The sequence below is a fragment of the Tamandua tetradactyla genome, chromosome 7, assembly GCF_023851605.1.
Source record: "Tamandua tetradactyla isolate mTamTet1 chromosome 7, mTamTet1.pri, whole genome shotgun sequence".
Taxonomy (NCBI): domain Eukaryota; kingdom Metazoa; phylum Chordata; class Mammalia; order Pilosa; family Myrmecophagidae; genus Tamandua; species Tamandua tetradactyla.
Window position 1 is genome coordinate 61,442,602 of NC_135333.1, and position 25,078 is coordinate 61,467,679.

The following is a 25,078-nucleotide window of genomic DNA, read 5'->3' on the forward strand; positions in this document are numbered from 1 at the left end:
AAGTCCAAACATCCCCTTAACTTTTGCCCTTTCCCCTCAATTATTTACCTCTGGTATTGCTGTGTACCGTTGACGTCTTCCTATTAAATATAGACAATACCATGCAATATTCCCCCTATACCCCTCCATTATTGGCTCTTTGTACGAGATTCATACCTTTGAAGTAGGTGATGCTAGAACTTATTTATATTTGTATGTTAATTGGTGGGATACATAGCTCTATACAACCTCTTCCAATCATGTTCACTCTTTTTTTTAGTTTACTAATGCTGCCAGAATGCAATATACCAGAAATGGGTTGGCTTTTTCTTCTTTTTTTTTTCACATGGGTAGGCACTGGGTAATGAAGGGTTGGCTTTTATAAAGTGAATTTATTAAGCTGCAAGTTTACTGTTCTACGGCCATAAAAATGCCCAAACTAAAGCATCCAGAGAAAGATACCTTGACTCAAGAAAGGGCCGATGATGTTCAGGGTTTTTCTTTCAGCTGGGAAGGCACCTGGTGACATCTACTAGCTTTCTCCCCAGACTTCTCGTTTCAAAGGGCTTCCTTGGGAGCGTTTTCTTTCTGCATCTCCAAACTTCTCTGTCTGTGGCAGCTCTGAAGCTTTTTCCAAAATGGTTCCCTCTTAAAGGATTCCAGTAAGCGATCCACCTTGAATGAGTGGGGACACATCTCTATGGAAACCTTCTAATCAAAAGTTCCCACCCACCTTTGTTCCTTTCTTTCTTCTTTTTCAATATGGAACCATCAAAGAAGATGTGGAAAGGATATACTTGAGATCAAAACTCTAGTCCTTTGAGTGGACCTGGCTGCCTGGAGCATCCTTGCCCCTAATGAAGCCACACCTGAAATTCATTGATCTCAGTAGTCCGAGGAATGTTCCAGGCCAGGGAGACCAGAAGAGGCCCACTGTCTTTCATACTCTTTTGAGGCTAGCAAATGCCATGACCCTAGAACCTTCTATAGTATATGAATCCCTGATGTATATACTTGTCAGATAGATAGTGCTGTCACATTCTGGCCTCATCTATTTCTTGGCTCTCCAGAAGGTTAGAATGTATCAATGTGTTTTACTTCAAGAGCCCCTGTTTACCTGGCAATGATTATTGGACCTGGCCCCTGGCACGCAGTTCTTAGCATGTCCTAGTCACCCTCTGGCATGGGGCTCCCCAAATCATGTTCTTGTAGCTCCCTACCACCTGGGGAGCATGCTGTTGGAGAAGGATTATCACCAGGAGTAGCCTGGGCCAGAAAGCTCAGTGTGATCCTTTGCTCTCCTGCCCAACATTTGGTTCACTGGAATGATGGTTGATAGTGGTGGCTAAGGGGTTACATTCTCCTCCCCTTGCAACGATTTTATCATTAACTTGTAACTCATACTGTTCTTGGCCTTTCTTTGCTACCCATTCCATGTGCTCTGGAGTCTCTGAAATTACCTGACTCTGCCTGGTTGCCCATCCTTGGATCAGCTGCTAGTTGGATGTAAATTTGATAGAGGGCAAAAGAGACCCAGAATGATGCTGACTAAAAGTAAGAGAATTCTATTTCTCTCACATGGAAAGATTCAGGTTGGCCTGGAGACTGTAACTCATGAAGCCTAACAAGGCTCCTTTTGCCTTGTTATTTACTCCACCATTTCTGGGGTAACATCCTGGTTTGAATCTAGGGAAAGGGAAAGGGAGAAGGGCCCCTTCCATTTGAGTGTATTAACCAGAAAGTGCACATATCACTTCTGCTCACATCCCATTGATTGGAGATTTCTAGCTGCAAAAGAGGCTAAAAAATGTAGTCTTATTTAAGGTGACCATGTTCTAGGCTAACATTTCTGGTCCTATAAAGAAAGGGTAGGACAGCAGTGTTGCCAAAGAGTAGTCCCATACTCTAGAGCTACGCTTTTACAACTTCCATTTCCATAGGCCAAGGCTTTCACAACTTCCCTTGGCTGTGAAGCAATACCCTCACCTCCTCCTGATGTCTGGATATATCTTCTCTTCCACCCCTCTCTCCCTGGGTGAGGCTGGAATTCAAGGGGATTTGACCAAATTATTCTCGAAGTAAGGTGACAATGTGGTTACGGAATGAGGGAATGGAGACCACCATTCCCTCAGACAGGCACTGAGTCCCAGTTCCATAGATCCCACAGTCACTGCTGCCAAAATAAAAAAACAAAAAAATATTCCATGGAGTAATGTCCACATGCAACCCCACGTCTGCCCTCCATTTTGAGCTGCCATTGAGGAAAGGCTGAACTGGGGCTCCTGCCCTTTTACTTGTTGACAGCTCTTGTATCCTCCTCTTGTTCTTGTAGAAGGCACATTCTCTGGCTCGGATTGGGGCTGAGGTTGCACATTTGCTTTGCTGGAAGTCTGTTCCATCTTTTCTTTACTCCCACTGCCTCCTATGGGTGGTATCGATGGGGAGGAAGTCCTGGTTGTGTCCTGCTCATCAAGAGGGTGAAGGGAGTTCCCTGATGAGATCAGTGACTACAGTTTCCCACATCCCAGGACATGGTCATCAGCAAAGGCCACCAGAGTTGTAGTGACAGGAGCCACTAAACAAGATAATGATCCTTCAACCATGAAAACAGTCTTCCGGTTATGGCATATTGTTGGCGTATATGTCATGTGGTTCTGGCATATTGTTGCTCACTTCCAATATCTAGGTGTGAGACCTATAGATTATCCACTTTGGTCAGCTGGCCTGTGGCCAATTGGTCAGATGGTCAGAAGGCCCATTTGGGTCCCAGCTTCATTGGTTCGTTACGGAGGGTAGGACATTGCCACTGTTTCATCTTTTGATACCGGAACATGATCTCATGCTCTAGAGCAGCAGGGTGACGTGCTTTCAGTTCCTGATTCCTTATACATTCATAAGGCCAATTCCGTCAATCAGGTGAGACGATCTACCTGAGAATTTCAGGTGCGCACCGATGTGCTTTTTTTTGAAAATTAATTTTCTTATTGTGGTAACATATATACACAACACAAAATCCCCCATTTTAACCACTCTCATGTACACGATTCAGTGGTATTAGTTACATTCACAGCATTGCACTACTTTCACCACCATCTATTATCAAAGCACTTCCTCAACCACTGATGTGGTTTAAGTTCAGGGTATTGGTTAGCTCTTCGCAGCTGTACTACAGCTCTTACCACACGAGGAATTCCCCTGGATCATCTAGCCCTGGGTCATAGGCCCCTGAGCACCCTGTCATCCCCAGTGGGAAGGTCCAGGAATTCCTGTGGGCGTTTCGGTTATGATTTCCTCTTGGCAGCCGCTTCAGAAACCATTGGGCTGATGGTCTGGGCCCTGGGTTTGTCAGAACCACACTCCTGTCGGAGTCCTGGGTCTTGGCAACCTGCAGCAGCCTGCAGCGTGATTTTATCTAACGCCAGACGGATCCCGGGAGACACCATCTCAAACACCTTTCTTTCTGACCAAAGTGGGTTGTTACGTGTTCACTTGCTTACTTCCTTATTTATGCAGCTCTTCTAGGTCCTGGGTATATCCCAGAGAACAAAACAAAGTCCTAATGCAGTTTGGTGTTACAAAAAACCCTGCTTTGGTGAGTCTTTGAAGAGGTCTCCAGTTCCCTCTGCCCCAAGGAGGTGGTGTTGACGCAAACCGGGTGGGGCACATCCAGGGTTTTCAGGGAGCCGTCCTGCCACCCACAGGGTTTGCTTCCTTGCTGACTTTACAAACTGGCACCGCCTCCTCCTCCCTCCTCAAATGTCTCCCTCCCCTGCTTTCTGACTGGCTGCTGCTGTGGCAGTCACCTCCACTTCACTCAGCTTTGGTGCTGGCCTCCAGAGCGAGGGAGGGAGCTGTCTTCTGCAGTCACTTGGGACGTCTGAGTGCACATGCCCAGACTGCCCCCAGCCAACCGTATCAGCACCCCCACAGATCCTGCCTCCCTGTGGTCCTGCAGCCCTTGTCCTTATGCTTTCGCAAGTCCTTGTGGGGGACACTAAGGAGAGGGATCGATTCCCTCTGTCCTTTCTCTTTTCCATAAGCATGCGGTGCCTGGGCCTCCGGTGGCAGGTCTGGCCCACTCTCTGTTTCGTCCTACATATTCCACTTCTGGACTGACCCAGGAGTGGGGCTGGGCAGGAGGCCCTATTCCTTATACTTCCCCTCTTAGGTTTTGGGGGGGTCATTGAAGAGGTCAAGCAGATTGCAGCTAATCAGGCTGATGAGAAAAGGAGATGGGAAGAGACCAGGACAAAGATGAGTCCCAGATCCTTGGTGAAGGAAGTCTGGGTCACCACTGTGCCCCCAGTCTATATTTTCAATATTCTGCTGCACTTCCATTGATACTTTAAATAACTGTTTGATATCTACCCAAGATCCTCTTTCCTGGATGCAGCCTTCTCCCTCACTTCCTACATTCAAGCAGCCACCAGCTGTCTGCATTGCCTACCCTACTGTTATCTCAGGCCTCCCCTCCCCCTACCTTGCGGCTTTATGTGAGCCATAGCTTCCTAACTGGTCTTTTGCCTCCATCTGTTCAATTCACTTTCCTCCGCAGAGCCAGGCCAATCTTACATGATGTAAAATACATCAGATCCACCCTCCAAGGAGGGAACCTTGGAATGTCTCAATGGCTTCCTATTAGTTCTAGAATAAACCCAAACTCACAAGATTCTACATTATATGTTCTGGCTCCTACTTACCTCTAAAACTGCACTGGCTGCCAACACTACATTTTGGGCTCTCTAATCCTGAGACCCCTGTGTCTCTGCCCAGCTGTGCCTTCTTCCTTAAACACTCTCGTCTGCTCCCCACCCTCCCTGTATCAGCACTCATTTATCAGATCTCAGGTTCTAAGTTGTGCACCCAAAAAAGCCTGTTTTGGAAGGTTGGATGGGGTACCAGCCCACGTCTTCATAGGACAGTCAGTAGTTCCCTATCTTAAAGTGCTTTTAGCACACTGAGATTGTTTTAAGCTTCTCTGTCTCCCCCTTTATGTCATAAGCTCTGGGAAGCTTCGGCCCTCACCTGCTGTCTTTATTGCTGTAGCCCCAGCATATAATATAGTGCCTAGCACATAATAGATGATCAGTTAATGTTGGTTGAGGGAATTAGTTACCCTTTAACATCATTTTTTATAAATTTGCAAGTGAAAAAGGAAAAACAAACCTCCAGGTGATGTTGTAAAGAGAGAACTGGATCAGCTGGGCACTGGAACTGGACACTGAGCTCCAGTGGTTGGGTAGGGTCAGTGATTCTTTCTTTGTAAAGGACCCAATTCACTACTTCCAATGTACCTCTTTTCCTTGCACTTGCTCAAGACTGCTGCTGCTCCTTCTTCTGTTCATTTCAACGCACAGGTTTAAAATGAACATCCAGGGGGCTTACATAAACTGTCCTTCTACCAGGCTGCTTGCTAAGCAGGAGTTCCTTAAAATAAGTTTCTTTGGAACTTCAGGAATGAAATACTGCTCAAGCCCCCAGTAGCAAGTTGTTTCCAAAGGCGACCTCAACGATCTCTCCCATCCTGTGTGGTTTTTACAATGAGGCTTTACCTCTCCTCTCACCGAGAGGTGGAGACTGTTCCCCTCCCTTTGAGACCGAGATGGCAGAAGTGGCATCGTGTGGCTTCTGAGGTTAGGCTTTAAAAGGCAGTGTAGCTTCCGTTTTTATCCTTTTGGCAAAAGCCAGCTGCCGTGCAGTTAAGAAGTTCGAGCTGGACTGCTGGATGATGAGACAGCACCTGCAGCGAGAGAGGCCACGTGGGGGAACTGAACATGGGGGTCTCTGTGGACTGTGCCGCTCAGCCCAGCTGCCCTCACACTGCAATTTCATGATGTATCTCAGCTGAAGCAGGTGGCACAAGAACCAGCCACCTGAACTCTGCCCAAACTTACGAACCATAGAATCATGCGAAAGAAGAAATCATTGCTGTTTGAAGCCATGACATTTTGAAGCAGTTTAATTTTCAGCAATAGATAACTGAAACCACATCTTTTACCAAATTAGACTACAGTGCATATCTGTATCACAGAGAGGCGTGTGTGCTTACCCCCCAGTACAGTTTTCATTCATTGTAATAATAGTAAAAGAAAAAAAATCCTCCTATAAGTCTACCACCCCAATCCTTCATTTATTTTAATTTTTCTCAATACTTTTCTGGTATGATAGGCATGCATAGTTAATCAGTGTTGTGTTTATGAAGTCCGTAACATTTTTTGGCTCACATCTTTTAAATATTCTATAATATGAAGTGGGAAGTACACATAAAATACTTCTGCTACATTACGAAGTATCATGTTTGTCTAAAAGAAAACAATTTGTTTGAACTGAACTGGCATCTCTCTTATGGAAAACTATTTTTACTTGAAAGTATCAATGACAGAGAAACTAAGGTTAATTGGATTTGGATGTTGGGCAGATACTTTTTTTTTTTAATTGATAAAATCAACATACAAACACAAACATTCTTAACATATGAACATTCCGTGCTTGGTGTGCAATCAATGGCTCACAATGTCACCACATAGTTATATATTCATCACCATGATACTTTCCCAGAACATTTGTATCACTCAAGAAAAAAATACATAAAGAAAAGAGAAGAAACTCATATCTACCACACCCCGACCCCTCCCTTTCTTTGACCACCAGTATTTCTCTCTACCCAATTTATTTTAACATTTGTTCCCCCTATTATTTATTTACTTTTAATTCATATGTTTTTCTCATCTGCCTATACCATAGATAAAAGGAGCATCAGAACAAGGTGGGCAGATACTTTTTTGAAAATAAACAAGGTGAGTTGGTACCTTAAGGAAATCTCCTGCCAGTATTCATCGTCAATAATAAAAGGATGCTCCCAAAAGGAAAAAGAGAATTTTGGAAAACTTGCATCCATCATGTTATGCTTGGAAGCTTTTCAATACTTACAAAGTTCATGGTGGGATTCATGATCATAGTAACAAATGTGACCTTTTGAAAATTTGCAATGAACTGTGCCAATACTGGGAGATTCACATAACTCAGTGAGCCAAGACATTACTTTAAAATGATCAGGCATTGGTACAGGATCCATTCAAAATGCAAGGCAGGGGTAGTACATCAGTGGCTCAGTGGCAGAGTTCTCGCCTGCCAAGCCAGAGACCCAGGTTTGATTCCTGGAGCCTGCCCATGCAAAAAAAAAAAAAAAAAAAAGAAAGAAAGAAAGAAAAAAATGCAAGGCAGATCTAAGGATTTTGATGTAACAATATGAAATAAATATTCAACAATAAGATTTCAGACTACAACTCACCTTTAAGAATCCATCATCAGTGTACTTTTAGAATAGCATCAAAAATGAATATCAACACTCATCTGATAAAGCTATTAAAAATACTCCTTTCTTGGGTTGTCTACACCTATGTGTCCAACTGAAATGATACAAATATAAATAAGTCCTTGTAAGAACTCCTTCACAGGATGATTCTTGTACAAAGAGTGTTTAGGTTCAGGGTACGGGGGAAGCTGCTATTGCACGCTGTGGGCTGTGTTTAACAGGAAAACATCAGCAGGAGCACAGCAACACTGGGGTAAATATTGGGGGGAGGGTCGGGAGTTAAGGGGAGGGTTAGATTTCCTATTTGGTGAGGGTGTGTTTATTGGTTCTCTTTCTCTTGGGAACAAAAAAAGTATCTAGAATTGAGAGTGTTGATGGACTGTGGACTTTGGGCCCTTTACGTGATGCCTAATGAATGCAGGTGGCTGGAGGATGCGCTGACTGAGAAGTAGATTAGCAAACGATGGTGTATACGTAAGATCAAATATTGTGCTGCTACAAAAAAAGAATGAAGTCATGAGGCATGCAACATTGTGAATGAACCTGTGGGAGATTTGGTGAGGCAAAATAAGCCAGAAATAAAAGAGTAATTATTGTATGATCTCCTAGAAAATGCTTATAAGAAAACAGAGGCCTAGATTATAAACTCTACAGCAGTCACATTGAGTCTAGAGTGATAACTATTATTTCTGGATTTTGCGAGACACTTTTATATTTGTATAAACTTTTATATTTGTATAATCTGGAACCTAGAGATGAGATTGAAGCTGATCAGGTCAGGATTAAAGTAATTCAGAACACAGGGTAAGGTAGATATTGTCTATATTTTAGAACGTCATCTCCTCTTTGAGACCAAAGGAAGAAAGGCTTATTTTGTCCAGAACCTAAATTTTCTGTAGCACATAATCTAACTCAACCTGTCTGGAGAGCTATTTAAACAATTGAAACACAGGGAGCCCAGAATAAGAACAGGGGACTTAAATCCTGTAATATGTCCTAGAATATAGTAAGCAGATAATCAAAAAGTATTGGCAAAGTTCCTTGGGGGATGGGAGAAAAAAATATGAAACTATTAAACTTTACCACCATCCAGGAAACCTCTGATACTGTGTCAGACATTAGGGCCACCCAAATCAGTAGGCCATGTCCTTGATCTTGAGGCTTACTCTTGTGAAGCTTATGTATGTGGTGGAGAAGCTTAGCCTACCTATACTGATTCAGCAGTGATACTCATTTGCTGAAGCTGAACTTCTCTGTATAACTTCGCCATCACCTTTGATCTTTCTCTCACTCTTTAGGGGTATTTGGCTTTGGCCATTCTAACTTTTTCATGTTGGGAGGGGCTGTCAATAATATGGGATAGGCCTAACAGTCACCTCCAGAGGTGCTTTTTTGTTGCTCAGGTGTGGCCTTTCTCTCTCTAAGCCCAACTTTGAAAGTGAAACCATTGCTTTCCCCCCTCACATGGCACATGGCATCCAGGGATGAAACTCTCCCTAACAGCATGGGCGATGACCCCCAGGGATGAGTCTGGCTCTGGCACTGTGGAATCAACAATGCCATCCTGACAAAAAGGGGGAAAAGAAGTGTAAAAAATAAGGTATCAGTGGCTGAGAGAGTTCAGATAGAGTCAAGAGGCTACTCTGGAAGTCACTCTTATGCAAGTTTCAGTTAGACGTTGCTACCTATCATAACTGGCCAAACCCCAACCAAAACCATTCCTGCCAATCTGAAAGAATACCTAGGGCATTATATAGGATTCTTCAAAGGTTCCATGTACTAGAGTAACTTTCCAGAAACCTACAACCTCCACATGATCCCTGGACCAGATAAGTCCTGAAATGCAGAGGGACCAGCCTTTCCAGAACATCAACTGGTTCCATCTGCCTATCCCATATTATTGATATCCCCTCCCAACATGAAAAAGTTAGACTGGCCATAGCCAAATACCCCTAAAGAGTGAGAGAAAGATCAAAGGTGATGGCGAAGTTATACAGAGAAGTTCAGCTTCAGCAAATGAGCATCACTGCTGAATCGGTATATTGATATTTCTTTTAGTCTCCAGTACATCAGAGCGGCTAGAAATAAAAATCTAAAATTTTGGAAATGTAACCCATGCCAAACTCTGAAATCTGTTCTACAACTAATCGTCACGATGTGCTCTGAAATCTATTGCTGTTTTGTATATATGTTATTTTTCACAAAAAAGAAAAAAAGAGGAGGAGTAAAAGAGAAAAGATAGTCAAATGAATATGACTCCTGAATCACTATATTGATATATATTTTTTGGTCTCCAGTATCTTCAAGTAGCTAGAAGAAAAAATGAAAAATTGTGGAACTGTAATCCATATCAAAATTTAAAATCTGTTGTATAACTACTTGTTAAAATGTACTTGGAAATTTCTTGCTTTTTTGTATAGATGTTATTTTTCACAATCAACAACTTAGAAAACAACAACAAACAAATAAAAATTCTCCTTTCTTAACCAACAATGTATTTGTATGAGGCTGAGGAAGTAGGGCTTGCCTGTGTAAGTATTTAACTTTTCTGAGGAGCTTGCCTATGAAGAAGACCAGAGAGTGTGTTGTAACTCTAGACGGGGCTGAGAAGGTGGGACAGACCGTTTAGTTGTGCATGGAAAGAATTCTGTAGAGAGGCAGGAATTCAGGTTTCAAAAGAGAGAGGGGATGGCTATTGGAACAGGGTCCCTGAGAAAGTCGGGATGGTATCTGGAGCTCATGTGGAGAAACTAGCCTTTCAAGGAGAAGGATTGTTTCATTTCCTCCATTACAAGGAGGCAGAAATAAGCCTTAAACACAAATGAAAATGGGGCTGTGGATTTGGTAGAAAAAACAGGGAGTTTCCTGACTGGTGATTTCTGTTTTGTCAGTCTAAAGTGTGAAATGAACAGTGTAAGGGAGAGAGAGATTGGAGGTTTGGAAAGAACAGAAAAGATACCAAATGCTCCTTATTGAATCTGCTGATGGTCTATTCCAGGGTTAGACTATTGGGACATCTGAATACTGGAGCCGCCAGAGATCATGGCAGAAATATTGCAGGCTGCATAAAATCCTCCCTTTAAACTATAGAGACTGCATCTGAAGACTCTCTTCCACCCTCTTTTCAGAGCAATGCTGATTGGCAGGTGGCATAGCCAATGGGGAAACTAACTGGCCATTGGAGATGGGCGGGAGAAGTCGGGAGATTCCAAGGAGTGGAGCAGTTGGTGGTGATGGGGAGAGGTTTCCAGTTGAGCGAGAGACCTTCAAGTGCCAGGAGAGTTCAGAGCTGTGGCAACAGAGGTAGAGACACAGGTGATCCAGGGACATCCCGTCCTGGAGAAGCTGGGCTACTGTGGTCAGCACCAGCCTTTTAGTCACCCATCAACTCATGTTATAGGACTTTGAGGTCTTTAACTTGAGCCTACTGGGTTTTGACCACACAGCTCTCCTGGAAGGAGGGAAAGCAAAGGGCTGTGTGCTTGGACACCAAGAATTTCATTTTCCACAGGAGGTGGCAGGTGAGAGTAGGAGGAGCACCATGGCCTAGGTCATCCTCTCCCCACCACCCCTGCCACTTATTTTTTTTCCCATTAAGATCATCCCCTAAACCAGGCTGGAGATATCTACTAAAATCACACAGCTAGAACTAGCCCCTTCTTTTTTCCCTTCTTTCCTCCCCTCACTTAGTAACCTGCTTTTTATCTCTGTGAACTTGCTATCTCTAGTTATCTCTTATAAGTGATAATATACAATTTTGGTCCTTATATATCATGCTTATTTCACTGAGCATAATATTTTCAAGGTTCTTCCATGTTGTGGCAGTTTGCATAAACTTCATTTTTACTTATGGCCAAATAGTATTCCATTGTCTGTATGTACATTTTGTATAAACTATTCATTTGTTGGTGGACGTTTGGATTGCTTCCAGGTTTAGGCTATTATGAATAATATTGTCATAACAGTGGTCTACTAGTATGTGTTTAAACACTGTTTTCACTCTGTTTGGGTATCATGCTGGTATGAAAGGATATATGTACCCTAGAAAAGTCATGTTTTAATCCTAATCCCATTTTGTAAAGGCAGCCATTTCTTGTAATCCCTATTCAGTACTGTGTGTTGGAAACTTTAATTAGATTATCTCCATGGAGATGTGACTCAATCAAGTGGGGTATTAAACGATTAGACGGAGACATATCTCCACCTATTCTAGTGGGTCTTTATTAGTTTAGTGGAATTCTCTAAAAGAGGAAGCATCTTGGAGAAAACTTCAGAATGCCACAGAACCATGAAGCAGAGAGTCCACCAGCCAGGGACTTTTGGAGATGAAGAAGGAAAACACCTCCTAGGGAGCTTCATGAAACAAGAGGCCTGGAGTGAAAGTCAGCAGATGCTGCCATGTTCGCCATGGGCCCTTCCAGCTGAGAGAGAAATGCTGAATGTCACTGGCCTTCCTGAATCAAGTTATCTTTTCCTGGATGCCTTAGATTGGACATGTCTATACACTTGTTTTAATTGGGACATTTTCTTGGCCTTGGAATGTAAATTAGCAATTTATTAAATTCCCCTTTTTAAAAGCCATTCCATTTCTGGTATGTTGCCTTCTGGCAGCTAGCAAACTAGAACAGGTATATACCTAGAAATGGGATTGCTGGGTCAAGTGGTTATTCTATATTTAACTTTTTGAGAGATTGCCATATTGCTTTCTATGGTGGCTGCATCATTTTATATTCCACCAATAATACACTAGAGTTCCAATTTCTCTGCATCCCCTACAATACTTGTTATTGTTTATTAAAAAAATAATTGATGTGTATGGGTGGCACACTGGTAGAATGCTCCTTCAGCTGCCATCTGGGAGACCCAGGTTTGGTTCTTGGCCCATGCACCACCCCCGTAAAAAAAATAGCCACCCTGATGTGTGTGAAGTGGTATCACATTGTGGTTTCAATTTGCATTTCCATAATGGCTGGTGATGTTGAACATCTTTTGCTGTATATGTTGGATTTGTGTGTCATCTTTGGAGAAATGCCTATTCAAGTCTTTTGCCCAGTTTTAATTTTTTTTTTGTCTTTTTGATGTTGAGTTATAAGAGTTCTTTAAATATTCTGGACATTGAATCCTTAATTGGTATATGGTTTGAACCTATTTTCTCCCATTCTTTTGGTGGTCTTTTCACTTTCTTGATAATTGTCTACAAAGTACAAAAGTTTTTTTGATTAAATCAAATGTATCTTTGCTCCTTTTGTTGATCGTGCTTTTGATGTCACATTTAAGATTCCGCCACCTAATCCCAGGTCATGAAAATTGCCTCAATGTTTTCTTCTAAGAGTTTTTTAGTTTAGTTCTTATACTTAAGTCTTTGATCCATTTTGATTTTTGTATATGCAGTGAGGTAGGGAAACTTCATTCTTGCTTAATACAGAACAGCATCTGCATATGGATATACAGTTTTTCCAACACCATTTGCTGAAGAAAGTATTTTTTCCTTACTGCATGTGTATCTGCACCCTATAAAAATCATCTGGCTACAGATGTGTGGGTCTACTTTTGGACTTGCAACTCTGTTTCTCTGACCTATTTTTCTATCTTTGTGCCAGTACCACACTGTTTGATGACTATCACTTTGTAATACAATTTGAAATTGGGCAGTGTGAGTCCTCTAGCCATGTTCTTTTCCAAACCGTTTTGGCTATTCAGGGCCCCTTGCAGTTTCATATAAATTTGATGACTGGTTTTTCCATTTCTTCAAAACAAAAAAAGAGCAGACTGTTTGAATTTTAATCAGGATTGCATTGAATGTGAATATTGCTTGTATATTAGCAATGTTAACTCCTCCAATCCATGAACATGGGATGTCTTGCCACTTATTTAGGTTTCTTTCAGCAGTGTTTTGAAGTTTTAAGTGTAGAAATTTTTTATACCTTCAATTAAATTTATTCCTAGATATGTTATTCTTTTAGATGCTATTGTAATTTGAATGGTTTTCTTAATTGCCACTTTGAATTATTCATTGCTACAAAAATTACTATTTTTTAAAATTTCTATTGCAAAATTCTCAAGTTTATTCTTGATTTCAAATGTCCTCACCAGAATAAAGTTGCTATTCTGTTTCGTAACTCTTTAAAAAATTTCATTCAATTTATGAATTTCTTTAGATTTCTAATATAATATCCTGACTAATATTATATAAAAATTCCAAAGTAAAATTAGACAAACATCATCTTCTAAAAAAATAAAGAAAAGGAAAAAAGACTGCATTATCATGGCAACTTTCATTTGCACAAAGGAAATCTGTAAGAACATATAAAAAATTAGTTGTGATGGTTTCCTCTACAGAGATGGGGCACTGGTGAGAATGGGATAGATAGGGGCAAGTGTGGGAGGGAGATTGTTCATTGTATACATTTTTTAACTTTTAAAATTGTATAAAATAATATACATACAAAGCAAAACAAAGAAAAAAGCAATAGATTTCAAAGCACTCTTCTACAAACAGTTACAGGACAGATCCCAGGGTTTGTCATGGGCTACCATACCATCATCTCAGATTTTTCCTTCTAGCTGCTCCAGAACATTGGAGGCTAGAAGGGATATATATATTTCTTATCATCACTTTTTCCTTTTTTTGTGAGAAATGCTAAACATACTAAAAAACAATAAATTTCAAAACACAGCAAAATAATTAGTTATAGAACAGATTTCAGAGTTTGGATGGGTTACAATTCCACAATTTTAAGTTTTTACTCCTAGATGCTCTAAGATACTGATGACTAAAGGAAATAGCAATACAATAATCGGCAATCACACTCGCTTGTTAAACCTTATTTTCTCTGTATAACTCCATCATCACCTTGGATCTTTCTATCCCACTTTTTAAGGGTATTTGGGCTATGGCATTCTAACTTCTTCATGTTGAAAGAGCTGTCAATAATATGGGGTAGGGAGATGGAACTAGCTGGTGTTCTGGACAGGCTGGTCCCTCTGCATTTCGGGACTTATCTGGTCCAGGGATCCACCTGGAGGTTGCAGGTTACTGGAAAGTTACCCTAGTGCATGGAACCTTTGCAGAATCTTATATTTTGCCCTAGGTGTTCTTTATAATTGGCTGGAATGGTTTTGGTTGGGATTTGGCAAGTTATGATAGGCAGCAATGTCTAACTGAAGCTTGTGTAAGAGTGACCTCCACAGTGTTCTCGCGACTCTATTTGAACTCTCCCAGCCACTGGTACTTTATTAGTTACACTTCTTTCCCCTCTTTTGGTCAGGATGAAATTGTTGATCCCATGGTGCCAGGGCCAGTTTCATTCCTGGGAATCATTTCCCATGTTGCCAGGGAGACTTTCACCCCTGGATGTCATGTCCCACGTGGTGGGGAGGGCAATGATTTCATTTACAGAGTTGGGCTTAGAAAGAGTGAGGCCAAATCTGAGCAACAAAAGAGTTCCTCCGGAAGTAACTGTTTGTCATATCTATAGGTAGTCTAAGCTTCTCTGCTACCTACATAAGCTTCACAAGAGGAAGCCTCAATTCAAGGGCTTGGCCTGTTGATTTTTGTGTCCCTAATGTTTGATACAGTGTCAGGGGATGCCCTGATGGTAAAGTTTAATAGTTCTATATTTTTTCTCCCATCCCTCAAGGGACTTTGCCAATACTTTTTGGTTATCTGCTTACTATATTCTAGGATGTATCCAGGCATTACATTAAGCTATACAGGATTAAAGGCCGTCATTCTTATCCTGGGCTCCCTGTGTTTCAGTTGTTCAATGAGCTATCCAGATTGGTTGCGTTTGATTACGTGCTACAGAAAATTTACATTCTGGACAAAATAACCTTTCTTTCTTTGGTCTCAAAGAGGAGATGACGTTCTAAAATATAGACAATGTCTTCATTACTCCTGTGTTCTGAATTACTTTAATCTTGACCTGATCAGCTTCATTCTTATCTCTGAATATCAGGTTATAGACATATAAAACAGTCTCTCAAAATCCAGAAATAACAATTACCACCTGGACTAAATGTGTCTGCTATAAGAGCTTAAAATCTAGGCCCCTGTTTTCTTATAAGCATTTTCTAAAGGAGACCATACCATAATTGTTCTTTTGTTTCTGTCTTATTTTGCCTCACCAAATGTCCCACAATTTCATTCACATTGTTGCATGCCTCATGACTTCATTCCTGTTTGTAGCAGCACAGTATTTGATCTTATGTATACACCATCGTTTGCTAATCTACTTCTCAGTCAGTGCATCCTCCAGCCACCTGCATTCATTAGGCATCACGTAAAGGGCCCAAAGTCCACAGTCCATCAACACTCTCAATTCTAGATACTTTTTTTGTTCCCAAGAGAAAGAGAACCAATAAACACACCCTCACCAAATAGGAAATCTAACCCTCCCCTTAACTCCTGACCCTCCCCCCAATATTTACCCCAGTGTTGCTGTGCTCCTGCTGATGTTTTCCTGTTAAACACAGCCCACAGCGTGTAATAGCAGCTTCCCCCGTACCCTGAACCTAAACACTCTTTGTACAAGAATCATCCTGTGAAGGAGTTCTTACAAGGACTTATTTATATTTGTACTATTTCAGTTGGACACATAGGTGTAGACAACCCAAGAAAGGAGTATTTTTAATAGCTTTATCAGATGAGTGTTGATATTCATTTTTGCTGCTATTCTAAAAGTACACTGATGATAGATTCTTAAAGGTGAGTTGTCATCTGAAATCATTTTTTAAAATTTATTTATTAATTAAAAAATAAACAAAATAAAGCATCAACATACATAATCAGTAGTTCACAATATCATCACTTAGTTGCATATTCATCATTTCTTAGAACATTTGCATTAATTCAGAAAAAGAAACAAAAAGACAACAGAAAAAGAAAACGAACACAGGAAAGAAAAAAAAAAAAAAGATTATACCTCCCATACCCCTTACCCCTCACTTTCATTGATCACTAGCATTTCAAACTAAATTTATTTTAGCATTTGTTCCCCCTATTATTTATTTTTATTCCATATGTTCTACTCCTTTGTTGACAAGGTAGATAAAAGGAGCATCAAACACAAGGTTTTCACAATCACACAGTCACATTGTGACAGCTGTATCATTATTCAATCATCCTCAAGATACATGGCTACTAGACCACAGCTCTACATTTTCAGGCAGTTCCCTCCAGCCAGATGGCAGTTCTCCCATCTCTAGCTTCTATGTATCTCTAAGTCTCCTATATTCTGTATTATAAGCCTCTGATTTTATCTTTACCATGGTCATAAAAGTGGAGTCATACAGTATCTATCCTTTTGTGTCTGGCTTATTTTACTCAGCATTATGTCCTCAAGGCTCATCCATCTTGTCATGTTTCAGGACGTCATTTCATCTTACTGCTGCATAATATTCTATTGTATGTATATACTACATTTTGTTAATCCACTCATCTGTTGATGGGCATTTAAATTGTTTCCATCTCTTGGCGATTGTGAATAATCCTGCCATGAACATCAGTGTGCAAATGTCTGTTTGCATCACTGCTTTTAGCTCTTCTGTGTATATACCAAGTAGTGCTATTGCTGCATCATAAGGCAACTCGATATTTAGTTTTCTAAGAAACTGCCAAACTGTCTTGCATAGTGGCTATACCATTATACATTCCCACCAGCAGTGTATAATATCCCAATTTATCCACATCCTCTCTAACATTTATAGTTTCCTGTTTGTTTAATAGCAGCCATTCTTACAGGTGTGAGGTGGCATCTCATTGTAGTGTGGATCTGCATTTCCCTTATAGCCAATGAAAATGAGCATCTCTTCATGTGCTTTTGAGCCATCTGTATTTGCTTTTCAGAAAAATGCCTATTCATAACTCTAGACCGTTTTGTAATTGGATTGTTTGTTCTTTTGCTGTTGAGTTATATGATTTATTTATGAATACAGGATAGCAAACCTTTGTGTGATATGTGATTTCCAAATATTTTCTCCCATTGAATTGGCCATTGCTATACAATTATTTTTTGTGTGTTGATCTTGAACCCTGCAATGTTACTGAATTCATTTAATAGCTCTAATAGTTTTCTTGTGGATTACTTTGGGTTTTCTATATATAAGAGAATGTGGTGTGCAAATAGAAATAGTTTTACTTCTTCCTTTTGCAATTCGGAAAAGTTTTTTTTTTTTTCTTTTTCTTGCCTAATTGTTCTGGTGAGAACTTCTAGTGCAATATTGAATAGCAGTGATGAAATTGGGCATTCTTGTCTCATTCCTGATCTTAGGGGGAGAGCTTTAAGTCTTACACCATTGAGTATGATGTTAGCTGTAGGTCTTTCATAAATGTTCTTTAAATACTTGAGAAAGTTCCTTTCTATTCCTACTGTTTTAAGTGTTTTTATCATGAAGGCATGCTGGACTTTGTCATGTCTTTTCTGTATCTATTGACATAATCATGTGTCTCTCCCCAACCTGCTTTATTCTATTTATATAGTGTATTACATTCATTGATTTTCATATGTTGAACCTCTCTTGCATTTCTGGGATGACTCTCACTTGCTCATGATGTATAATCTTTTTAATGCACCATTGGATTTGGTTTGCTGGTATTTTCTTATGGATGTTTGCATCTATATTCCTAAGGGAAATTGGTCTGTAATTTTCTTTTCTTGTAATGTCTTTGCCAGGCTTTGGTATCAGAGTAATGCTGTGGCCTCATAAATGAATTTGAAAATGTTCCCTCCTCTTGAGTTATTTGGAAGAGTATGAAAAGGATTGACATTAATTTTTCTTCAAACATTTGATAGAATTCACCAGTGAAGCCATTTGGTCCTGCATTTTTATTTGGTGGAAGGTTTTTGACTATTTATTCAATCTCTGAACTTGTCATTGGTTTGTTGATATTTTATATTTCTTAAGTCAATTTGGGTACTTTAAGTATTTCTAGAAATTTTTCCATTTCTTCTAGATTATCTAGTTTGCTGTTATACAATTGTTCATACTATTTTCTTATAATCCTTTTTTTTGTAAGCTTGGTAATGATATCAGTTTTTCTTTTTGACTTTCTTTGTAGCTTTTTTTTTTTCAGTCTAGTTAAAGGTTTGTCAATTTTGTTGATGTTTTCAAGGCACCAACTTTTTGTTTTGTTTAGTCTCTTGTTTTTCTGTACTCTATTTCATTTCTCTCCAATCTAATATTATTTTCTTTCTCCTGTTAAGTTTTTGTTTGCTTAGCTCTTATTTTTCTAGTTCCTCAAGAAGTAAAATTAAGGTATTAATTTGAGAGCTTTCTTCTTTTTTAATATAGGCATTCATAGATATAAATTTTTCTCTAAGCACTGCCTTCACAGCATCCCATAAGTTTTGGTATGTTCTTTCTTTGTTTTCATTTGTCTTTAAGTATTTTCTAATTTCCCTTATGAGTTCTTCTTTAACTCACTGGTTGTTTAAGAGAGTGGTGTTTAAGTTCCACATATTAGTAAAATTTCCAGTTTTCCTTCTGTTATTGATTCCTAGCTCTATTCTATTGTAATCAGAAAGGTTACTTTTTATTATTTCAGTATTTAAAATTTATTTACACTTCTCCTGTGCCCTAACGTATGTTCTATCCTAGAGAATGATCCATGTGTATTTGAAAAGAGTGTGTATTCTGTTGTTGCTGGGTGAAATGCTCTATATATGTTGGTTAGATCTAGTTGCTTTATAATGTTGCTCAGACCCTTTATTTCCTTGTTGATATTCTGTTTAGATGTTTATCATGTTGAAAGTGGTGTATTGCAATCTCCAACTATTACTGGAGAACTCTCTATTTCTCCCCTCAATTCTATCAATGTTTGCTTTCTATATTTTGGTGCTCTGATGTTAGGTGCATATATGTTTAAATCTTCTTGCTGAATTGACCCTTTTATCACTATATGATTCTCTTCAGTAATAGTTTTTTACTTAAAATCTGTTTTGCATGATATTGATATAGCACCCTTACTCTCCTTTGACTACTATTTGCATGAAATATTTTTTTCCATAATTTTAACTTCAACCTATTTGTATCTGGATCTAAGATGGGTCTTTTATAAATAGCATATAGTTGGGTCATGTTTTTTTCATCCATTCTGCCAATGAGTGTTTTTAATGCAATTTTATTGGTATATATTATATATTCACTTATCGTATAATCATCCAAAGTGTACAATCAATGGTTCATAGCATTATCATGTAGATGTGCATTCATCATAATCATTTTTTGAACATTTTCATCTCTTCAAAAATAGGAATAAAAATAAAAGTTTAAAAAATAAAAAAAAAATCCCATACCACCCTCAAACCCCTATTATTTATTTATTTTCCCCTTATTTTGTTACTTATCTGTCCATACACTTGATAAAGGGAGTGTCAGTCACAAGGTTTTCACAGTCATATGGTCACACCTTAAAAGCTATATAGTAGGGGGTGCAAGGCTAGTTCAGTGGTAGAATTCTCACCTGCCATGCAGGAGATCTAGGTTTGATTCCTGGCCCGTGAACTGCACAAAAACAAAGGAAAAAACAAACAACAAAAATTTAACAAATGGTGCTGCAGTAATGGGATACTCACACGGAAAAAGAATGAAATGTGACCCCCGCTATACAGCATACAAAAAAAAAAAAGGCTATATAGTTATACAATCATCTACAAGGATCAAGGCTATTGGATTACAGTTCAACAGTATCAGGTATTTTCCTCTAGCTACTCCAATATACCCAAAACTCAAAGGAATATCTATAAATGGCATAAGAATAATCTATTGTCTCTATTTGAAATTTCTCAGCCACTGAAACTTTATTTTGTTTCATTTGTCCTCCCCCTTTTGGTCAAGAAAGCTTTATCACTCCCACAATGCCGGGCTCATCCCTGGGAGTCATGTCCCACATAGCGGGTAGGGTGGAGTCGGCTTAGAGAGAGAAGTCACATCTGAACAACAAACAGATTCTCTGGGAGTGACTCTTAGGCAAAATCTTAAGTAGGCTTGGCTTCTCCTTTGTAGGAATAAGATTCATAAGGGCAAGCCCCAAGGTCAAGGGTCTGCCACATCAAATTGGCAGTACCCCGGTGATTGTCTTCCCCAGGTGCAGAAGTTTAATATTTCCACCTTTTCCCTCAGTCCCTCAAGGGGACATTGCAAATATTTTTTTTTAATCTTCTTCCCAGATTACTCTGGGATGTATTGGGGCATCACACTAATCTGTACAAACCAAAAAGATCTCACTCCCTATTCAAGGTTCCATGTAATTATGGTGTTCAAATAAGCTGATCATACAAGTTAAATTAGATATTGTGCTACTGTAAATAGAAATTTTGTACCAAATAACATCTTTTCCCTTGGTCTCACACAGAAGTTGAAGTTTTAATATACAGCAATGACTGCTTTTTGATTGGAGAGTTTAATTCATTTACATTTAGAGAAATTACTGAAAAAAGTTATTGACTTTTTGTGTCTTATATCTTTTTTTACCCCCCTTTCCTCAATTGCATCTTCCCCTTTTCATTTAGCTGATCTTTTTAATGGCTATTATGAATCATGTATCCTATTTTTTTTGTGCAGATTTTGAAATATATTTTCTTTATGGTACCATGAGAATTATATTTAGCACACTGAATCTATCGTTATCTAGTTCATGATGAATCTAACTTGATCTCAAGAGCCAATACATGCACAGCACCTATCTCTCTCCCCCACTTTTTTCTTCATGCCATAAATGACATCTTTATGCTTTGTGTGCCCAGTAACAAAGACTTATGCTTGTTTTTTAAAATAGTTTTTATTGTGAAATGTATATACAAAAGCAAAAATATTCAAAGTACATTTTAACAAGTAGTTACAGAACAGATTTCAAAGTTTGGTAAGGGTTACCATTCCACAGTTTCAGATTTTTCCTTCTAACTGCTCCAAAACACTGGAAGCTAAAAAAATATTATAGTGATTCAGAAGTCATACTCCTTAGATATATCCTATCTTCTCCATTATAACTACTCCTCTTTTGATCCTACTCCCTATCTATAGGGGTGTTCGGGTTTTGTTCATTCTATTTTTTTCATGGTGAAAAGGGGTGTCAACAATATAGGATGGGGGATGGAATTAGTTATATTCTTGGAGGGGCTGACCCCTCTGGGTTTCAGGACTCATCTGGCTTAGGAACCCTTTGGAGGTTATAGGTTTCAGGAAAGTGAACTTAGTATATGAAAATTTTGTGGAGTCTCAGAGTCCTGGGTGTTCTTTAGAGTTAACAAGAATGATGTTAGTTGGGGTATGCCAAATCATGGCAATTAGGAATATCTAGCTGAAGCTTGCATAGGAGTAGCCTCCAGAAGAGCTTCTCAACTCCATTTGAACTCTCTTAGCCACTGATACCTTATTTTGTTACATTTCTTTTCCCGTTTTTAGTCCAGAAGGCATTGTCAATCTTATGGTGCCAGGGCCAGGCTCAACCCTGGGAGTCAATTCCTACATTGTCCTATACTTTCACCCTGGATGTCATGTCCCATGTAAGGGGGAGGGTAACGATTTTCCTTGCAGAGTTGGGGGGAGAGAGAGAGAAAGAGAGAAAGAGTGGCCACATCTGTGCAACCAAAGAGGTTTCCTGGAAGCAACTCTTAGGCATAATTATGGATAGTATTAGCTTCTCCACTAAAGAAATAAGTTTATAAGGGTAAGCCATAAAATCAAGGATGTGGTCTATTTTCTTGGGAGTCCCTAGTGTTTGAGCGAGTACCAGGTGTTTCCCAGATAGGAAAATTTAATATTTCCATACTTTTTCTCCAGGCCCTCAAGGGACTCTACCAATACTTTTTAGTTATCCAGCCCACCAGAGCCTGAGATGTCTTGGGTATTACATTAAGCTATACAGAATTACAAGGCCTCTTTCCCATTCTGGGCTCCATGTGTTTGGGTTGTTTAAGCTATCCAGACAGGTTGATTTAGATTGTGTGTTTAAGAAAATTTAAGTTCTAGACACAATAAACTTCCTTGTCTTTGGTCTCATTTAGTAGGTGAAGCTCTAGAGTACATACACTATCACTTTTGCCCTGTATTCTGATTCACCTTAGTCCCAACATGATCAGCTTTGTCTTATCTCTAGATGAAGCCTGGTCTCTTTTTTGGTTTCTTTAGCAGTTGTTACACATAGCAGTGCTGACTTTCAGAGCTGCACAACTCAGCTTTGAATCTTAGATGTCACAGAGGTACACAAAGTTCCACGCAAATACCAGCTTATAAACATACAGCTCAGTGTACACTTACAACTTCGGATTGAGTATGGCTACTGGAAGAGCTTACAATTTAGGCTCTAATTTTCTTATAAGTATTTTCTGAAAGAGACCATAATGTATTTGTTGTTTTGTTTTTGGCTTATTTTGCACATCACTTTGTCCCCAAGTTTCATTCTGTTCATTGCATGACTCACAACATCATTACTTTTTTTAGCTTCACAGTTTTCCCACATATATATGTCACAGTTCGCCTTTCAGCTTCTCCATCACTGAACTCTTAGGTCCTCTCCTTCCATTGGGCATCATGGATAACACCCAAAATAAACTATGTCTTACAGTATCCTCACTTGGTTGAACAATCAGCAGCACTGTCAATTTTAGGCAATTTTCATTGGTCCAAAGAGACAAAGAACTAATAACACAGCCTTACCAAATATCAAATCTAAATTTCCCCTAGTCTTTTGTCCCTTCCCCTCAATTATTTACCCCTGGTATTGCTGGGGTACTATTGCTGTCCTTCTGTTAACTATAGGGCATAGCATGCAATATTAGTTTTCCTCCTATACCCTTATAAGATCAGACATTTGAAAGAGTTCATGCGAGAACTTATTTATAATTGTAGTTAATCAGTGGGATACATGGCACTGTACATCCCCTTTCAATAATCTTCAACTTCAATATGGCAATGTTACTGTGGTAGTTAGATTCAGTTGTCAACTTGGCGAGGTGAAGGCACCTAGTTTTGTTGCTGTGGACATGAGCCAATGGTATGCGAACCTCATCTGTTGCTGATTACATCTGCAGTCAGCTAGGAGGCGTGCCTGCTGCAGTGAATGACGTTTGACTTAATTGGCTGGTGCTTAAATGAGAGAGCGCAACGTAGCACAGCCCAAGCAGCTCGGCATACCTCATCTCAGCACTTGCAGCTCAGCCCAGGCCTTTGGAGATGCAGAAAGGAATCACCCCGGGGAAAGTTGTTGGAACCCAGAGGCCTGGACGGAAGGCTAGCAGAGACCATCCCGAGCCTTCCCACGTAAGAAAGAACCTCAGATGAAAGTTAGCTGCCTTTCCTCTGAAGAACTAACAAAATAAATCCTCTTTTACTAAAAGCCAATCTGTTTCTGGTATATTGCATTCTGGCAGCTAGCAAACTAGAACAGTTACTTATAACCTCACTAATTAGCTACCATCAATTCTATCCATTCCCTTACATTTAAGTTCAACCTCATTGGGTAAACTTTCCCCCATCTTTAGCTTCTCTGCACTTCTAGGTCCCCTATATTCTATGGTATAAACGTTTGAGATTATATTTACCGGAGTCATTATAGCAGTACTATACAGTATCTATCCTTTTGTGTCTGACATTTCACTGAGCATCATGTCCTCAGGTTTTATTCATGTTGTCACATGCTTCAGGACCTCATTTCATCTTACTGCTGCATAATCTGTTGTATATGTATACCACATTTTGTTTATCCACTCATCTGTTGATGAGCATTTGGATTGTTTCAATCTTTTGCAGTTGTGAAAAGTACCACTATGAATGTCAGTGTGCAAATGTCTGTTCATATCATTGCTTTCAGCTCTTCTGTGTATATACTGAGTTTTGGTATTGCTGGGTCATGTGGCAACTTGATATTTAGTTTTCTGAGGAACTGCCAAACTGTCTACCAGCAGCAGTTGTACCATTATAATTTCCACCAGCAGTGAATAAAAGTTCCAATTTCTCTACATCTTCTCCAACATTTGTAGTTTTATTTTTGTTTAATAGAAGCCATGCTTACAGGTTTGAGGTGATATCTCATTGTAGTCTTGTTTTGTATTTCCCTTACAGCTAATGAAGAGGGGCATCTCTTTGTATATTATTTAGCCTAATTTACTCTTCAGAAAATTGTCTATTCATATCTTTTACCCATTTTATAATTGGGGTGTCTGTTTTTTTGTTGTTGAGTTGTAGAATTTATGTACACAGGATATCAAACCTTTATCGCATATGTGGTTTCCAAATATTTTCTCCCATTGTTTTTATTTTTATATATTATTATATAATTATATTATATATTATATTATTATATGGAAGGCTGCCTTTTCACCTTTTAGACAAAGTCCTTTTTAAGCACAGAAGCTTTTGATTTTAAGGCATTTCCATTTATGAATTTATTCTTCCATTGCTTGTGCATTGGTATAAAGTTTAAGAAGTTACCTCCTACAACTAGGTCTGGAAGATGCTTCCCTATATTTTCTTCTAGGAATTTGTTTTAGTTTGTTAATGCTGCTGGAAATGCAATATACCAGAAATGAGATGGCTTTTATAAAGAGAATTTATTAAGTTACAACTTTATAGTTCTATAAACTAAGGTATCCAGAGAAAGATACCTTGACCCAAGAAAGGGTGATGGCTTTTGGGATATATCTGTCAACTAGGTAGACATGTGGGTAGTGTCTGCTGGTCCTTTGGCTTCTGGTTTCAAACAGCTTCCCCAGGGAAGCTTTCTTTTTGCATTTCCAAATGTCTCTGTGTTGACTCTGAGCTTTTTCCAAAATGGTTCCTACTTAC

The 25,078-nt window shown here is 39.3% G+C and overlaps 1 protein-coding gene across 5 annotated transcripts in view; it reads left to right on the forward strand.

The window, feature by feature from the left end:
* Positions 1-10,494: 10,494 nt before the first annotated feature.
* LOC143691311 (uncharacterized) overlaps positions 10,495-25,078 on the forward strand; it is a 53,558-nt gene continuing 38,974 nt past the window's right edge. For 2 of the 5 annotated variants that reach the window (XM_077169605.1, XM_077169600.1), the window contains exon 1: positions 10,501-10,815. The gene's annotated coding sequence lies outside the window, so the exon portion shown is untranslated. Of the gene's footprint in view, positions 10,816-25,078 lie in introns of all 5 variants that reach the window. The other 3 variants (XM_077169603.1, XM_077169601.1, XM_077169604.1) reach the window with 3 other exon arrangements.